This window comes from Triticum aestivum, chromosome 3A, assembly GCF_018294505.1.
Source record: "Triticum aestivum cultivar Chinese Spring chromosome 3A, IWGSC CS RefSeq v2.1, whole genome shotgun sequence".
Taxonomy (NCBI): Eukaryota; Viridiplantae; Streptophyta; class Magnoliopsida; order Poales; family Poaceae; genus Triticum; species Triticum aestivum.
In genome coordinates, this window is record NC_057800.1 from 718,555,466 (window position 1) to 718,572,981 (window position 17,516).

The 17,516-nt window shown below is 49.6% G+C and overlaps 1 pseudogene; it reads left to right on the forward strand.

The window, feature by feature from the left end:
• The first annotated feature begins 4,394 nt into the window (after positions 1 to 4,394).
• Positions 4,395 to 17,447, forward strand: LOC123057252 (brassinosteroid LRR receptor kinase BRI1-like; annotated as a pseudogene).
• The last annotated feature ends 69 nt before the right edge of the window (positions 17,448 to 17,516 follow it).

Below are 17,516 nucleotides of genomic sequence, written 5' to 3' on the forward strand. Positions count from 1 at the left end.
ACGTGCCAAGGAAACCGCCTCGCATGACGCGCTGAGGTGGGATAATGAAGCGACTCGGATAAAGGCTTGGCCGTGGTGTGTCACACTATGGAATACGTCAGCATATTAGATTTGTGTAAATATTATTCTCTCTATGGCAATATGTGGAAACTTATTTTACAGAGCCGGACACTATCTTTGTGTTCAAAATCTTCTATGAAGTACTTGGAGGAGGAACCCGCCTTGCAATGCCGAAGACAATCTGCGCACCGAACTCGTCGTCATTGAAGCCTGGTTCAGGGGCTACTGAGGGAGTCCTGGATTAGGGGGTGTCCGGATGGCCGGACTATATCTTCAGCCGGACTCCTAGACTATGAAGATACAAGATTGAAGACTTCGTCCCGTGTCCGGAAGGGACTTTCCTTGGCGTGGAAGGCAAGCTTGGCAATACAGATATGCAGATCTCCTACCATTGTAACCGACATTGTGTAACCCTAACCCTCTCTGGTGTCTATATAAACCGGAGGATTTTAGTCCGTAGGACAACATACACAACAACAATCATACCATAGGCTAGCTTCTAGGGTTTAGCCTCTCCGATCTCGTGGTAGATCTACTCTTGTACTACCCATATCATCAATATTAATCAAGCAGGACGTAGGGTTTTACCTCCATCGAGAGGGCCCGAACCTGGGTAAAACTTCGTGTCCCTTGCCTCCTGTTACCATCCGGCCTAGACGCACAGTTCGGGACCCCCTACCCGAGATCCGCCGGTTTTGACACCGACAGCTGCCAAGGCTTCGGCGTTCGGATGGTCGACAATCTGATTCTTTTTAGTAAGAAACATGTTCCAAAGCTTTCGGGCTGACTCTCCGGGCTGTTGAGTTATATGACTCAAATCGTCCGCATCCAGGGGTCAGACATAAGTCCCTTGAAAATTTGCCCGAAAGGCGTCTTCGAGCTCTTCCCAACTTCCAATGGAGCTTTCGGGGAGGCCTTTAAGCCAGTGACGAGCTGGCCCTTTGAGCTTGAGGGGTAAGTACTTGATGGCGTGGAGATCATCTCCTCGAGCCATATGGATATGAAGGATGTAGTCCTCAATCAGACCCCAGGGTATGTTGTTCCGTCGTATGTCTTTATGTTTAGGGTTTGAATCCCTCTGGAAATTCATGGTCCAGCACCTCATCGGTGAAACATAGGGGATGTGCGGCACCCCTGTAGTTGGGTGTACCGCGTTGTTCGGATGTTTGTTGTGTTGCATTGTATGCTGGGGCACGCTTGGGTGGTCTATAGATGGATCTTGTTACGCCGTCCTTTGGGTGCGAGCCCTCGCATGGGTCGCGTGTTGTATTGTGAGTGGCGTTGTATGTCGCTCTGTGTTGGTAGAGGGGTCGTCTATCCGGCCAGGTGGCTGCTTTGATATTTGGTTGTGGGGGGTCTGAGGCCTCCTCATCGAATTCAAGTAGCAGCTTCCGCTTTGGGTAGCTCTTGGAGGGGTGATTGTCGCCGTACCTCGCTGCTGTGGTGAGTATTTTACTCCATCTGATTTGGAGTGTGTCTTGCGCAGCCTTGAGCCTTTGCTTCTGCTTTTTAAGACTCCTCGCGGTGGCAACAAGCCTTTTACGGGCGTTCTGCTGCTCCGGGTGCCTGTCCGGCGTTATGTCGTCCGGACCATTATCCTTGATAGAATTTGTTTGTTCGGTTTGATTATCCGGATTGCCGTTGTCCGGTAGCAGTTCGCCCTGCTCCAACGTTGGGTCTGTGTGATCGTTATTTCTGTCGAGGCAGGATTTGGGGCGGCGCTTGCGTCGCCGCTTTGACTGCTTCTCGAGGGAATAAGCCTTCGGTGCGTCCTTCCGCTCCTCGCCGTCATCTTTTGGTGCGTCCATCATGTATACGTCATATGGCGAGGTGGCTTTCCAGGGCCCAACAGGCGCTGGTTCTTCATCGTCTCCTTCATCGGCGTCCATGCCGTCGATGTCTTCGGAGTCGAAGTCGAGCATGTCGGTTAAATCGTCGACAGTGGCTACAAAGTGGGTGGTGGGTGGGCTTTGAATTTCTTCATCGTCCGTATCCCAACCTTGCTGACCGTAGTCCGGCCAGGGCTCTCCTGATAGAGAGAGACTTTAGTGTCTTCAGAATATCGCCGAAAGGCGAGTGCTGAAAGATGTCCGCGGCAGTAAACTCCATGATCGGCGCCCGATTGAATTCGATCGGCAGGGGCGCGGAGGGTTCGGAGTCCGGAGAGGAGTCCGGCTCCTTGGAGTCACGAGTCTCGCAGAGTGCGGGGATGGTGTTCGGCTCGATCGCCGTTGGAATCGCAGCCCCCAAGGCGGCGTCCAACCACCCATCCTCGATCGGCGCAGTTGGCTCCGAATTAAGGGTCGAAGCCAATGCGGGTGCGGCCTCCAGGGCACTGTTCGGCGGCAGAGCTAGATCACGCTCGTCGTGACAGTGCGGCGCGCTCGGCATTGGCTCGAATCCGTCGAAGATCAAGTCCCCGCGGATGTCAGCCGTATAGTTTAAACTTCCAAATCTGACCTCACGGCCAGGGGCATAGCTTTCGATCTGCTCCAGATGGCCAAGTGAATTGGCCCGCAGTGCGAAGCCGCCGAAGACGAAGATCTGTCTGGGGAGGAAGGTCTCACCCTGGACTGCATCTCTATTGATGATCGTAGGAGCCATCAAGCCTGACGGTGAGGACACAGAGGAACTCTCAATGAAAGCACCAATGTTGGTGTCAAAACCGGCGGATCTCGGGTAGGGGGTCCCGAACTGTGCGTCTAGGCCGGATAGTAACAGGAGGCAAGGGACACGAAGTTTTATCCAGGTCCGAGCCCTCTAGATGGAGGTAAAACCCTACGTCCTGCTTGATTAATATTGATGATATGGGTAGTATAAGAGTAGACCTACCACGAGATCGGAGAGGCTAAACCCTAGAAGCTAGCATATGGTATGATTGTTGTTCCGTATGTTGTCCTACGGACTAAAACCCTCTGGTTTATATAGAGTTGGGGTTACACAAAGTCGGTTACAATGATAGGAGATCTATATATCCGTATCGCCAAGTTTGCCTTCCACGCCAAGGAAAGTCCCTTCCGGACACGGGACGAAGTCTTCAATCTTGTATCTTCATAGTACAGGAGTCCGGTTGAAGGTATAGTCCGGCCATCCGGACACCCCCTAATCCAGGACTCCCTCACACCCCGTTTGGGGGTCGGATTTGGTGTCCGCGGGCTGCAGATGCTCTAACATGTGCGTAAGTTAAAGTGCAGATTGCGCGGATGTAAGATGCGCCTCACACGATAACGGGAAAAAATTGATCGATCCCCAAATCGACAGATCCAATCCTAGCGCCTGAACTGTCTAGTGCACGCCGCCGCTGGACGCACTGCTCCTTCTCAACGCCGCTTCGTCCTTCACGCCGACACCGCCGCTGGATGCCTCCTCCTCGGCTGTACGCACTGCTCCTCTCTCACGGCTCCACGGGCAGTGGCGCCTCCACTTGAAAAACTGCTCTCTGATCTGGTCGCCGGCGATGGACTCTAACGGAGCAAGCTGATTGGATTGCTGTGGAGGAACCGCACACAAGAAGAGGCATCAAATGCAGCGGCGGCGGCGCCAGACGGCACCGGTACCACAACCAGCCGCAAGCGCACACCCAACAGCTGCAATGACCACCATCAGGCATCAGCTAGCGGCTTGTCTTTCTCCCCTTGGCACATGCTCTTCTTCTTCCTTTGTTTACAATCTTTTCTGCCACACCACCATGCATTAATTTGATGTGTATAGTGCAAAAAATTTACGAGAAGACGCTTATATTCAGTATTCACTTTGATTTTGTAGATCATTTCACGAGCTTGTGTAGGTCAAGTATTTACCTAGCTAATGTCAATGCGGATGCCGGGTAACTTCAATTCGTGGATCTGCCATTATGTACCGGCCTATCAGGGAGAAGATGTGCAAGAATTATTCTAGTACTAGTACATTTGGCTGGTACACATAAAAGTAGAAATGTGTTGGAACAAAAAAATCAACTTAGACTTAGAAGAAAATCAACGGATGCATCTTGCATACTACTTAACTACCGCACATGCAAGTTGTACAATATTAACATATCCGAGTTGATTATTTATCGAAGCCCCTTTTGACCAAAATTCAATTCTGACGGCCCATGTTCAATCTTTTAGACCTTGATTTGGATGCTCAGGACGACTTGGCAAAATGATAATGTGCACTTGGCTATGTGGGATTTGGATAGCCGCCGGTCAAAAGGAATCTGGAGACAAGAGATATATGCACCTAACGCAGACGTTGCTGAACATGTACCGGCGTTCTCTGAGTAGTATTGTTGTAAACATTTTCTTCTCTAGCGCGTGGCCGCCGGTAGCTGAGCAGCGGGCGTCGGCGCTGCTATGGTTACTGCTTTGCGCCTGATCACGCTTATTCTGCTGCTGCTTGCTAATGCTCGGGCGTCGGTGGTAGCCCTGGCCAACGTCGACGACGACAACGATGAGCAGCTGCTGGAGAGGTTCAAGGGGGCAGTACGGAACCGCGCGGAGCTCAGGGGTTGGAGCCGCGGCGATGGCGCGTGCAGGTTCCCCGGTGCGGCGTGCACCACGGGAGGGAGGAGCCTCGTGTCGCTGTCCCTCGCGGGGGTGCCACTTGATGTCGATTTCCGTGCCGTCGCCGCCACATTGCTGCGGCTGGGTGATATTGAGGTCGTCAGTTTGCGGGGTGTCAACGTCAGCGGCTCGCTAGCGAGCGGCGGTGACGGAGGGTGGAGGTGTGGCCAGAAGCTGGCTCGGCTGGACCTGTCCGGGAACAGCATGCTGCGTGGATCCATCACGGACGCCCGCGTGCTCGCCGGCTTGTGCGACGGGCTGAGGGAGCTGAACCTTTCTGGTAACGCACTCGTTGGCCGTGGCCGCGGGCAAGGAGACGGCGGGGACATTTCTACCCGCCTAGACGTCCTTGACATGTCGGGCAACAATATCACCGGCGACGGTGACCTCAGCTGGATGGGCGGTGTCCCCCGGCTGATCCTCGCCTGGAACAAAATCTCCGGGCCACTCCCGGTCCCGGTATTCCCCAATTGCTCGAGAATGGAGTCACTTGATCTGTCTGGAAATTTAATCTCCGGTGCGGTGCTGCCTGGGGTCCTGTCGGGCTGCACTGCTCTTACTTCACTCAACCTCTTCAACAACCATCTGGAGGGTGTTTTCCCGCCCGACATCGCGTTCCCGGCGTCGCTCTCCTACCTCAACCTGTCCAACAACAACTTCTCTGGTGAGGGCATCTCCAGCCGTTCGGTCCTCCACGAGGCATTTTTTTCGGCGCTTGGGAGGCTGCCGGCGAAATTTTTGGCTTGGGGGTGAAAAGATCTCCAGCCGTTTCCACCCCCAAGCGAGGCCGTCGAACGCGTCGCCTTCCAGCAGCTCGCGCCCGCGCCTGGCCGTGGCCGCCCTCCGCTGCTGCCGCCTGCGCGTGCACGCACGCACCGGCTCCCCCCTGCTCGCTTGCGGCCACGGGGACGGCCACTGCGAGGACGAAGAAGACGAGGCCCTCCCCGACCCGGCCATGCGCGCGCGAGCCCCTCCCCGGCTACGCGTGCTCCGCTCCAGCCACGCGAGCCCCCCGCCACAGCCGCGCCAGCGCGAGCCCCCGCCTCGGCCATGCGCCGTGGAGTGCGCGGGCGGGGGCACCGACGCGCATGTCGACGCGGTGAGGATCCTGGCCACCATGGCGCCGGAGATGGTGCCCTACCTGACCCGGGACGACACGGAGAAGCATGGACGGGTCAAGATGGCCGTGGAGGCCATGGCTGCCGTCTTGTCTGCGGGCGGAGTCAGCAAAGATGCCAAGAAACCGATCTGGTGAGGATCCTCAAGGAGGCCGCATCACCGGCAGCCATCCTGTGCATGGCCGCGACTGTGCAGGTACGCGCGCGGCCCGCCCGAGCGTCGATGGTCCGAGCCGACGCAGTGCCCGCGCTCGCGCTCGCCGTGGCGGCCGCGCCCACAGCCATGGCGGAGTCCGCGCTGATGCTCTAGTAGAGGCGGCCCACTGCAGCCGCGCCGGCGGACGTGATGGGCAAATGGGGCGCGAGGCCGTGGTGGCGTTGTTGTGGCTGTCCTGCTGCGCGGGAGGCGGGGAGCGGAAGATGAGGGAGGCGCTGGCAGCCGCGCCGGAAGCGGTGGGGAAGCTGCTGGTGGTGATGCAAGGGGACTTCTCACCGGCGACGTCGAAGATGGCCGGCGAGCGCGAGCCCCGCCCCGGCCATGCGCTGTCCGCTCCGCGCTGGGCACGAGCCCCTCCGCGGCCATGCGTGCTCTGCTCCGGCTGTGTGTGTGGTAGGTGGCGGATGGAAAAGAAGAGGAGAGAAGAGAAAGAAAAAAGAGAAAGGAGATGAGAGAGGAGAGAGAGGGAAGAAAGAGGGGCTGGCAAGTGGGCCTGTGCATGCAAAAAAGACATGACGGCGTCCCCAGCTGCCCCCAGGGGCCTGGGATTGGGGTGGGTGTGCCGGCGCTAACTTTCGTCAAATCCAGCGAAAAACAGCTTTCTGGGGGCCCGAGTGGGGCGTTTTTTGCCCGCCGGCGTCTAAAAAGTGGCCTGGGAGGGCGTCTCGGGGGGGGGGGGGGGCGGCTCGAGATGCCCTAAGCTCCCTGGTGACGTACTCGTTGGGCTTCCGCGGCTCTCGTCACTCTCTCTATCCTTCAATCACTTCAGCGACTCTGTGCCTGACTCTCTAGGCGCGCTTGCCGAGCTCAGGGTGCTGGACCTTAGCTCGAATGCGTTCACTGGGGCTTTTGGAAATATGAGCAAATTACTATGAGATTTAATCCGAATAAACAGAATATAAATCATGACCACAGCAGTAGAGATTAAACTAATCATGCGAACTAGCATAGCAGATGAACATATCACATCTAGGGCACATACTAGAAACATAAATTCTACCACGATCTCGAACAGGAAGGATAGAATCACATACAGTGCAGCGGGTGCAGCACCGCCGGCGTTGACGTTGTTGCCCATGTCGTCGAGGATGAGGTTGCCGAGGTCGGGGAAGAAGTCGTCGTTCGCGAAGTCGTTACTGCCAGCAGTCGCGCGAGTGCGCTCCCCAAAAACCTGATCGCCCCTCTCCCGTACAAGATCACGAGAGGCGGGGTTCCGGAGGCCTGCTGTCCCTTCTCGCGGTGCATGCCGGAAGGAGGGATGGAGAAGACTTGCTTGGCGGCGCAATAATCTGGAACGATGGTGAGAAACCATACGAAGCGGCAGCGGCTAGGGTAGACGTCTGCCTGACTATATAGTACGGGCCGGGTAGGTCGTGGGAGTAAGCCCCACGTCCGAGTCGTCACGATCCAAAAGAATCGGAAACGGTTCAGTAATTAACGCATCCATTAATTATTAATTAATGACTCATTAATTTTCCCATGCAGCAAAAATATAGACAACGTGCATAGCTCTGTCCTCGGCTCGGCTCAATCCCGCAACCCGCGGCGCGTCGTGACGAGGCGAGCATGTAGGTCTCCTCTTCTCATGCTCATACAAGTGGTAGAAGAGCTCACCTTATAAAAAGGTGCAACTCTCTCTCCACTTCCGGGGTGGGACTAAACTTTAGCCTCACTCACTCCACTCACATGTGTGCATGAATGGGCCAAGAGAATTTCAGAATTTTAGTTGGGCTTTGGGCCAAAGGCCTACTAGCAAAATTCCAACAATCCCCCACAAAGTCTCATTGGCACATCTCATCATTTAGTTCCAAAACATTGTTTTATATATCGGTGCTTAGTGGAGACTGTGAAGTTGAACTTCCACTTAGAAATTTATGCTGCACTAGATCACAACTTGAATAGTGGACTATGCCTTGAACTACAAGTTTTCTGTGAAACTAGTTTCACACAAATTCTTGACCGATACTGGGCTGCCGCAAGGCTTTCCCGCGGGTGGAGCGTATTCGTCATACTCCAGGGCCTTTCATGAATTTATTAGAGAACACCCAATTCTCACAGACTGCGACGTTAACAGTCAAATTCATATAGGTGTGTTCTTCAGAAGATGTTCTGCAGGACAACATCTCTGCTTACCCGAATAAGCCACTTGGAACACATTAAGATAAGTATCAACCTGCCATGCAGATCAGGAGAGTATGCATCTTCACGGAGTGGGATAATTAATATAGGGATACTCTCCTCCCAGCTGACCAACAGCTTGTCTCCCACTTCTACTTCACGGGATCTCCGATCACATAGAGTGAGTTACCACTATGGACAACTCATGCGGTGGGTCTCAAACCCATCTCCATCGATGCATTATCTATCACATTACGTGATAGACCCTTTGTGAAGGGATCTGCCAAGTTTTTCGACGTTTGGATATAATCCAACGTAATAACTTCGGAGTTCCTCAATTTTCTGACAGATTTTAGTCTCCTCTTCACATGCCTTGAGAACTTCATATTGTCCTTAGAACTGTTTATCTTGACGATCACAGTTTAATTATCACAGTTCATCAGGATAGGGGTATTGGTTTTTCAACCATAGGTAAGTCCATCAAGAGTTCACGAAGCCACTCTGCTTCAACAGTGGCAGTGTCTAATGTTGTGAGTTCTGCTTCCATAGTTGACCTCGTTAAGATGGTCTGCTTGCAAGACTTCCAGGAAACAGTGCCACCACCAAGTGTAAAAACATAACCACTTGTGACCTTAATCTCATCAGCATCAGATATCCAGTTTGAGTCACTATAATCCTCCAGTACCCTTGGATACCCGGTGTAGTGAATCCCATAGCTCGTGGTGCCTTTCAAATAGCGCATAACTCTCTCAAGCGCATGCCAATGATCATCTCCTGGTTTTGACACAAACCGACTTAGCTTGCTCACAGCAAAAGAGATGTCAGGCCTCGTGGCACTCGCCAAATACATAAGCGAGCCAATAATCTGAGAATACCTCAGTTGATCTCTAGCAATCCGTGGATTCTTTCGAAGCAACACACTAGCATCATATGGAGTTGGAGAAGGCGTGCGGTCGCTATACCCAAAACGACTCAAGACCTTTTCCACATAATGAGACTGAAGCAGTGTGATCCCACCATTCTCGTCTCTCAACAGCTTGATGTTTAAGATAACATCAGCTACTCCTAGATCCTTCATCTCAAAATAGCGAGATAAAAAATCCTTAACCTCCTTGATTAAATCAAGTTTGGTTCCAAAGATCAATATGTCGTCGACATACAGACAAAGAATAACTCCTTCGCCCCCACTATAGCGATAGTACACGCACTTGTCACCATCGTTTACTACAAAGCCGGCAGCAGTTAATGTTCTTTTGAACTTCTCATGCCACTCCTTAGGAGCTTGTTTAAGGCCATATAAAGACTCTAATAACTTGCACACCTTTCCTTCCTGACCAGGTACTACAAAACCATCTGGCTGATCCATGTAAATTTCCTCCTTTAACTCTCCATTGAGGAAAGCCGTCTTAACATCCATTTGATGAACGAGAAGACCATGTGAGATAGCAAGTGATAGTAGCACCCGAATTGTGGTCAGTCTAGCCACGAATGAGTAAGTATCAAAGAAGTCTTCACCTTCTTTCTGGGTATAACCCTTGGCCACAAGCCGTGCCTTGTACTTCTCAATCGTACCATCAGGTCTAAGCTTCTTCTTGAACACCCACTTACATCCTACAGGTTTGCACCCATAAGGACGGTCAGTGATCTCCCAGGTACCGTTAGCTAAGATGGAATCCATCTCGCTACGTACAGCTTCCTTCCAGTAGTCAGCATCAGGAGATGCATAGGCTTCTGAAATAGTCCTGGGTGTGTCATCCACGAGGTATACAATGAAATCATCACCAAAAGACTTTGCAGTCCTCTGTCTCTTACTCCTCATAGGAGTTCCATTGTTACCCTCAACAGGATTCTCAACGTGTTCCATCACAATGGTGGGTTCAGGAATTACAGTGAATTCCTCACTATATGGAGTAGGTATCTCCTGATTTGATGAACTCGACATATCCTTCATAGGAAATATGTCCTCAAAGAAAGTTGCATCATTTGATTCCATAATCTTACCAACATGCATGTCGGATACCTCAGATTTTATTATCAAAAATCTATAGCCGATGCTATGAAAAGCATAGCCCAGAAGAACACAATCCACGGTTTTTGGTCCAAGCTTGCGCTTCTTGGGAATTGGTATATTAACTTTCGCCAAACAACCCCAAGTACGTAGGTAAGAGAGTTTCAACCTTTTCCTTTCTCATTCCTCAAATGGAGTCATGGTCTTATGCTTTGTGGGAACTCGGTTTAGGACATGACACGCAGTCATTAGTGCCTCCCCCCACCATTCCTTGGATAGATCCGAAGTGTCTAACATGGTGTTAACCATATTAGTTAGAGTTCGGTTCTTTCTTTCGGCTACCCCATTTGACTGGGGTGAGTAGGGAGGCGTCCTCCCATGGATTATACCATGTTCCGCACAAAACATATCAAATTCATTGGAAAAATACTCTCCACCACGATCGGACCTAACCGTTTAATTTTTCGATCAAGTTGGTTCTCTGCCTCAGCTTTATAGTTTTTAAAGAAAGTCAAAGCCTCATCTTTTGATTTCAGAAGATACACATAACAATATCTAGTGGAGTCATCAATCAACGTCATGAAGTATCTCTTTCCACCTTTTGTCAACACGCCATTCATCTCACAAAGATCAGAATGTATAAGCTCTAGTGGCGCCAAGTCTCTTGCCTCTGCAGTCTTATGGGACTTGCGAGGTTGCTTAGCTTGCACACATACTTGACACTTGGAGCCTTTGACAATAGAGATTTTCGGAATTAAATTCATATTGGCTAACCGCGTCATGCAACCAAAGTTAATATGACAGAGTCGTGAATGCCAAATATCAGACTCATTATTGTGGCAAACATTATTAATAACTTTAGTGCAAATATCTGACAAAGATATGCGGAACAAGCCTCCGCACTCATAGCCTTTTCCAACAAATTATCCACACTTAGAAATTACAACTTTATTGGATTCCAAAACCAACTTAAAACCATCTCGACATAAACGGGAACCGCTAACGTGATTTTTATTGATGGACGGCACATGATGAACGTTCTTCAGACGCACAGTCTTCCCCGAAGTAAACTTCAGATCAACCGTACCAACACCTCAAACGATGGCATGTGACCCGTTCCCCATCAGCACGGGTGAAGTCCCTGTTGCCTGGTAAGAAGAAAACATGGAGGCGTCAGCACAAACATGTACATTGGCACCGGTGTCAATTAACCAATCAGGGGATTGAAGTACTGAAAGGATAGTAGGAAAAATCCCGTACCCTGATTCCTTCATATCTAGACCATAGCCTCAACTACATCAATGGATCCATCCCCGCATCCCTCGGCAGCCTTAGCCGGCTCCGGGAACTCATCCTCACTAGTAGAAAAAGGGTCAAATGTGAAGCACATTAGTGCCGGTTTGAATTTGAGCCGGCACTAATGTGATCATTAGTGCCGATTCCAATGGCTAGGCAGGTGGGCATCATTAGTACCGGTTCGTGGACAACCTTTAGTACCAGTTCATGCCACGAACCGGTACTAATGAGGCTGTGTGAGGCTATGGTCAGGCTGGGGCCCCCACGAAGACCTTTAGTACCGGTTCATGCCCTGAACCGGTACTAGAGTTTCTTAGTAAGCTGATTTTTAGTCCCACCTCGCCAAGAGAGAGGCAGTATGAGCGGTTTATAAGCCGTGAGTGCACAGACAATGACGAAGAGTTGCAATGCTCACCTGCATGTTGATTAGCTTCAAGCCTTGCGGAATAGCATAGATTGCACTGAGCTATGTGCAGTGCAGTCTACACTATTCCGAATGGCTTGAAGCAAATTAACCAGCATTGCACCTCTTTTTTATTTTTAATAACTTATTTGAACTCCGGACTTCTTTTGTGTTCAGTATGCAGCATTCAAAGCGACGTCATCAATTTCCAACATGTTCTGACATCATTTGTTGTTTTTCGGTCATTTACCTAATTGTTTAGAGAGCTAAATGACCATGAAATTGTTGAGGGCGTGCATACTTTTCTGCTTGCGGCTGAGGCAAACAAGCGGGCGGATGGTTTTATGCCTTGTCCATGTGATGGCTGTAAGAATGATCACAATTACTCTACGTCAAGAATCATTCACGTCCACCTGTTTAAGTCCGGTTTCATGCCCCACTATAATGTTTGGACCAAGCACGGAGAAAGAGGGGTTATGATGGAAGACAATAAAGAAGAAGAGGATGACGACAGCTATCCTGGCCATGGGTTCCCTGAATACGATGATACAACAATGGGGGAAGAAGCTGAGCCGGTAATGCGGGAAGAAGCTGAGCCGGCAATGCGGGAAGAAGCTGAAGAAGAGGTATCATATGAGCCCGTTGATGATCTAGGTCGGGCCATTGCCGATGCAAAGAGAAACTGCGCAAGTGATTTGGAGAAGAAGAAGTTGCAGTGCATGTTAGAGGATCACAAAAAATTGTTGTACCCGAATTTCGTAGGTGACAAGAAAAAGATGGGCACCACACTGGAATTGCTGCAATGGAAGGCAGAGAATGGTGTATCTAACAAGGGATTTGGAAACTTGCTGGTAATGATAAAGGATATGCTTCCAAAGGACAACAAATTGCCCGAGAGTATGTACGAAGCAAAGAAGGTTGTCTGCCCTCTAGGGTTAGAGGTGCAGAAGATACATGCATGCCCTAATGATTGCATCCTCTACCGCGGTGAGTACGAGGATTTGAACGCTTGCCCGGTATGTGGTGCATTGCGCTATAAGATCAGCCGCGATGACCCTGGTGATGTCGAGGGCGAGCGCCCCAGGAAGAAGATTCTTGCCAACTTTGATGAAATTGCTCCATTCACAGTGAATATTGACCCGAGCATCTCGTTAAATGATGAAATTTTCCATGGTTACGGCACAAAGGGATACACACGAAGAAAAAGTTTCACACCCAAAGATCTGGGATGTGATCGGCTTCACTATTATCACTTTCTTCTGTGTTTCACACCTAGAAGGGAATCTCTGTAATAGTTAGGGTAGTTAATTATGTGTTTTGGCATTTGAAACGCGAAGAAATTTTATGTGCAAATAAATTCTTTCATGCCTTTACTGATTTTTAAAGTTAAGTTATTCACAAACTAGTGATTCACACTAATTTCAAATAATTCAAAATTTAAACTATTCAAATTTGAAAACTACGGGCACTAACAGAAAGTTTGTAATTTTTTGTACCTAAAGCAAAAATATTCACAAAGAAACTCTAAATACACAAAAAAAACAACTCAAAAATAAATAAAGCAAAAAAATAAAATGGCATTTGAAACGCGAAGAAATTTTATGTGCAAACAAATTCTTTCATGCCTTTACTGATTTTTAAAGTTAAGTTATTCACAAACTAGTGATTCACACTAATTTCAAATAATTCAAAATTTAAACTATTCAAATTTGAAAACTACGGGCACTAACAGAAAGTTTGAAATTTTTGGACCTAAAGCAAAAATATTCACAAAGAAACTCTAAATACACGCAAAAAACAACTCAAAAATAAATAAAGCAAAAAAAATATAAAAAACCCGCCTACTAGGCCAGAGCGGCCTGCATACGACTAGAAACCCAACCTGTTGTTGGGCCAGGATGCAGGCCCGCAAAGGCCCAGTAGGCCAACAGGGCAGCACAGAACATGTAGGCCCAGTAGGCCTGCTTTGGAGAGGAGCTCGAGAGAGCTACCGCACGGGGGTTTATAAACCAGTGCGGTCGCCCCTCGGCTAGCGAGGTGGGACTAAACTTGCGCACCGCACCTGCGCCAGCGCACCCCCTTTAGTACCGGTTCGTGGCACCAACCGGTACTAAAGGGGGGCCTTTAGTATCGGTTGGAGCCACCAACCGGTACTAAAGGGGGTGCGGTTTCCGCCGCTTGGCCTGGCCAAAACAGGCATTTAGTACTGGTTGGTGGCTCCAACCGGTACTAAAGGTGCCTTCTATATATACAACACTTACGAAAATTTCATTCTCCCTCTGTTTCTTCATTGAAGCACCGCCCGCGCGCCCCGATCGATCGACGCCGTCGCCGTCGCCGCCCCCGTCCCCGTCGCCGCCCCCGTCCCCGTCGCCGCCCCCGTCCCCGTCACCGCCCCAGGCCCGTCCCCGTCGCGCCGTCCCCGCGTCGCCGCCCCCACGTCACGCCCCAGCCCGTCGCCGCCCCCGGCTGTCGCCTCGCCGTCGTCGTCGCCCCGCTGTGAGCTCTCCCCCTCTAACCCCTCTCCCTCGCCCCCGGCAGCCACCATGGGCGCCGCCCCTCCCCGAGCCCATACACACACACACACACAAGCATGATGAACACACACACACACACACACACACACACACACACACACACACACACACACACACACACACACACACGTACATATGTATGAATTAATGCATGTATATATTAGTATATACATATTTTGTTTGTTTAATTAGTTTAGATTTTTTAGATTATTATTTTTTCAATAGTATATATGTATGAATGCATGTTAGATGGATATAATTAGTGTTTAATTAGTATGGAAAAAAATTATATAATGTTGTTTTTCAGTTTTTTAATGGATGTATAAAAGTTGTGTTTTCTGTTTTTAGTGTTAGATGCTTAATTAGTATGAAATAGCATATAGAATTTTGACATATGCATGATAGCATAATTAGTGTTATATAGAAATGTTAGAAATTTTAGTTATCAAAATCCAATCATTAAAAAAATGTTACTTTTTGCGGGCATATAGCTAGTATTTGTTCTCGATGATGCCCGGCCCGCATCCTCGCCGTCGACCCATCCGCGACGACGTCCGACTGACCCATGTCCGGGACTGGGCTCCGCCGGGCTGGCACTGGGAGGTGCTGCCTGGAGGGGCGCGCCACTTGATGAGGAACCCGGCCCCGGGTCCCGTCGTCGACCCTGATCTCGTTTGGTGGCGTTCGCGTGGGCCAGTTTCGGTGCGGAGGGAGCCGTCCCCGCCGGAGGTGGTAAGTCGCCGTGTCAAGGAGGACGAGCACGTCCATCGCTACATGGTTGCGTTAGAGGGCGGCAGGTTCTCCAATACCTGACAGTTTCTTCAGGGATCTCACTTCAGCTATGATCCTGTGAGGGTTCCTTCTCTTTGAGTGTCCACCGCCTGCGCCGCAGGAACCGCGAGTGTCCTAGATTCTTCTGTAGTATTCGATCTTTAATTAGCTACCTAGCCAGTGATGTACTATTCAATATTATATATTATTCGAGACGATGTATGCGAGATTATATCTATTATTCAAGACGATGTATTCGAGATTATATCTATTATTCGAGACGATGTATTCGAGATTATATCTATTAGTTCATCATTTCATGATATGAACTATTTAATAACTCCTTTATTCATTTTCTTTGTCGGCGGGCAGGACTTGGGCAAGGTTCATCAGCGTCACGGAAGGCGAATGAAAACGACAGCTGAAATGGTTTCAACCCAAGGTAAGTAATTAAGTAGTACTAGCTAGCTAGGTAGCTGCCATCTCTTTAATTATCATGCTTGATTAATTATTCACAATTTTTACACCTTTAAAGGAGCAGATCTCAAAGACAGAAATGGGTACGCTTGTCAGAATACTATTCATAATTTTTACACCATTATCGATATCTAGTCACACAACTAATACACATGCATATTGATCTCCTTCTTAACAGTTCACAGAGGTGCGGGACAAGCTTCTAGAAACGGAGCGCGTAGAAGCACTTCAAGAGGAAATAGCGAGATTTTTTCTTGACCAGGTCATAAATCCGAAGGGAGAATACTATTACCCGCTACCGTCCCCATCGACCAGGTCATGAACCACTTCCAATTGTCATCGTGCTCCGAAGGCATCAATTAGGCTAATGCCACTGGCTTCGAAGGCAACATGCATATGTAGAAGAAATTGTATATAACTATACATGTGTGTATGTGTGAATTAATATAGTGGTTTGTGAGACATTGATGATATATATATGATTGGTTCTACTAGAAATTCTATTTATTTATTTATTTATTTATTTATATATGCATAACGTGTACAATGTGTAGTATCGTAAAATACCAGCAAACGAAAAAGAATTAAAATGAAAAATACAAAATTAAATAAAAAAGAAATCATAAAACCAAAAAAACCCCAAACATTTTAGTACCGGTTGGTGTTATCAACCGGTATTAAAGGGCTCCCGGCCCCGGAGCTGGCTCGTGCCACGTGGTTGCCCTTTAGCACCGGTTCATGCTGAACCGGTACTAAAGGGGGGGGCCTTTAGTGCCCACACTTTAGTGCCGGTTATGGAACCGGTATTAAAGGGCCTTACGAACCGGTGCTATTGCCCGGTTCTGCACCAGTGCCTGTGGGAGAACAAACTGTAGGGTGAGATCGCCGCATCGCTAGCCGGTGCTCGACAACTCGAGATCCTCATCCTCCAGTGCAACGGGCTCACAGGCAGCACCCCATCGGATCTTATGGACTGCAAGAACCTGAGATGGATAGCGCTCGGGAGCAACCGGGTCTCCGGCTCGTTGCCGGCATGGCTGGGGCGGCTAGACAACCTTGCAATCTTGATTCTCAACAATAACTCTTTCTCAGCTCAGGGCTGATACCGCCAGAGCTAGGAGATTGCAAGAGTTTGGTTTGGCTGGATCTGAACGACAACCAGCTTAGTGGATCAATACCGCCGGAACTGGCGAAGCAGTCCGGGAAGATGTCCGCGACGAATATCTATCGTGGGCGGCAATACGTATACTTGGGCAACGATAAGCAGAGTAGCAAATGTCGTGGCACGGCGAGAATGCTTGAGTTTGCCGGCATCCGTTCTGCGTCTCTAACCCAGATGGCTATTAATAAGTTGTGCAACTTCACAATGAGGTACATGGGCAGCACAGAGTTCAGCTTCAATCGCAATGGCTCCATGATATTCTTGGACCTTGTCCTTCAACCAGCTCAAATTCGAGATCCCCAAGGAACTTGGGAAGATGCACCATCTGGTGGTTATGAATCTTGGGCATAATTTACTTTCTGGTGCCATCCCAGCTGAGCTTAGAGGTTCCATGAAACTGGCTATGCTTTACCTGTCACACAACCAGTTGGAAGGCCCAATCCCCATTTCATTTTCGATGCTATCATTGTCGAAGATTGATCTATCATACAATAGGCTGAATGGATCAATACCTATGCTCGGATCCCTCGCCACTTTTCCGGAGAGCCAGTATGTGAACAACTCTGGGTTGTGTGGCTTCCCTATGCCTCCATGCCAACCATTTTTGAAACACCAAGGCGAGTCTCCCTCCACCTCCAGTAATAAGTACCATCTGCTAAAGATCCTACTCCCAACTATCACACTAGTTTTTGTCGTTATTGCTATTTGCTCAGAGCATCTCCAACAGCCGCGGTAAAAAGCACGCGCGCGGTAAACCGAGTCTTTTGGGCGCGCGGGACGTTTCGGCACGCTCCAGCGGTTGCGG